Consider the following 1,843-nt stretch of genomic DNA (forward strand, 5'->3'; position numbering starts at 1 on the left):
TCAAAACTTTGGGCTGAGGCTCAGGTTTTAAGGAATCAGAGAGTGACACCAGTTACACAGAATAGTTCCATCCAAACGAATACAGGACGATGGTGTTTTATAGATGGTTCTTGGAAAGATAAGGATGTGTTCTCAGGGCAAGGATGGTTTAGTACTTTACCAGGCTTTGATGGTTTGTTAGGGGCACGAAATGTTTGTGCATGTCTATCACCTCTTCACTCGGAGGTGGAGGCATTGATTTGGGCAATGGAATGCATGAGAAATTTAAGACAATTTCAGGTTACGTTTGCAACAGATTGTTCTCAGTTGGTGAAGATGGTTTCGGAACCTGAGGAATGGCCTGCATTTGGAGCCTATTTAGAAGACATCAAGCTTTTGAGAAGAAGCTTCCACAACTCAGACATCGTTCATGTACCAAGGACGGCGAACCAAAAGGCGGACAGCTTAGCACGTAGTGCCCAGCATCAACCGTCTTTCGTCGTACACATGGATGCAGAGTTTCCAAGTTGGTTCACAGAGTCAATATGAGTCTGTGCATTGTTTGCTGTAAAAAAAAAATGTTTGATACTCAGAGCATCATTAACCCTATAACCCATTTAAGTTTTTTAATGAGTTGTTTAATAATAAAAGTGAGTTAAGAAATTTAATTAAGAAACCCGAAGATTTTATGTTTTATTGGGAGTTTCTTAATTAAACATTATTTTAATGAGTATTGCTCTTCTCCCACCGATTCCTCACCGGATTAATTTCTATTTCTGTTTCAGCAAGTTGGGTCCTAGTTTCTGCATATTGTGCAATGTATATAATCTTTTTTTTTTTGCCAATGCAAGAGACTGGAGGAAAATTTCACTACCAGCAATGCTACTAGGAGAGACGGTAAACGAAATTTTACAAGCCTCACAGGTGACCAGAGACATTGGAGACGCCCTTGCAACAAAGAAGAGTAGAAAGTTAAGAAGATCAACAATGCCAGAAGAAGAAGATGGCCCTAAAACACCTGAGACCCGTCAGAAAAACCCTGAAACTGTCAGTAGCAATATCAAAGCGAGAAGGAAGAAAGAGAAGCAAAACAAACAGTTTGAACCAACTTCTCCTAGGGCTCGTTCAAGAATAGTGTTCAAGATCGTCTCTCCACAGACAAAAGCAGAGAAGGTTCAAGTAAAGACTAATAGGGTTTCACCAAAGCATAAACCTTAGGGGGGAAAACAATTCTTTTTTCAAACCCTTTGTTTATTTCTGGTTCCTCCACGCAACAAGCTAAGTTCAGTAAAACAATGTCTCTCGTCATAGCAAGCAGCAAGAACCCTAAGAAAGAGACGCCACACAAGTTCTTGGTCAAGTCTCCTTCCAAATCACCAAAGCTATCAGCTGCTGGGAAGCTGAGAAGATCATTTACTCCAACGAGAAATTGAAGTAACTTGGCTCGCAAGTCGTCAGTTTCTCCCAAAAGAGTGACACTTCAAGCTTTTATATCGCCGGCAAGCAACAGTGACTTAGGAAAGAATTCACCTAAAGCTTCCATTTCTTCGAGCAAGAAGACACATAAACTATCAGCTGCAGCAAAGCTAAGGAGGTTATTTTCACCATCAAGGCTAGCAATGAGGCTGGTGTGTCCAATGAAGAGCAGGAGAAGTGTAGGGAAGTGTGATGATGATGATAAGGGGATGGTGGTGAGTGGCTTGAAGTAGCGTCCGGTTATAGTTCCTAAGAGATTCTCGATGGGGAGAATCTAAGAGTTTGAAATGTAAAAATAATGCAAAGCTCATAAGATAATGTATCCTATTGAGTATGGTCAAGAAATCCTAACCCCTTTCGTAACTCTGTCTCCTAATCCTAACCCGAA

At 40.9% G+C, this 1,843-nt stretch overlaps 1 pseudogene; it reads left to right on the forward strand.

The window, feature by feature from the left end:
* Nucleotides 1-1,412, forward strand: part of LOC106344322 — a 3,066-nt pseudogene extending 1,654 nt beyond the window's left edge.
* Nucleotides 1,413-1,843: the final 431 nt, after the last annotated feature.

The sequence above is a fragment of the Brassica oleracea genome, chromosome C5 (assembly GCF_000695525.1).
Source record: "Brassica oleracea var. oleracea cultivar TO1000 chromosome C5, BOL, whole genome shotgun sequence".
In the NCBI taxonomy this organism is placed as follows: Eukaryota; Viridiplantae; Streptophyta; class Magnoliopsida; order Brassicales; family Brassicaceae; genus Brassica; species Brassica oleracea.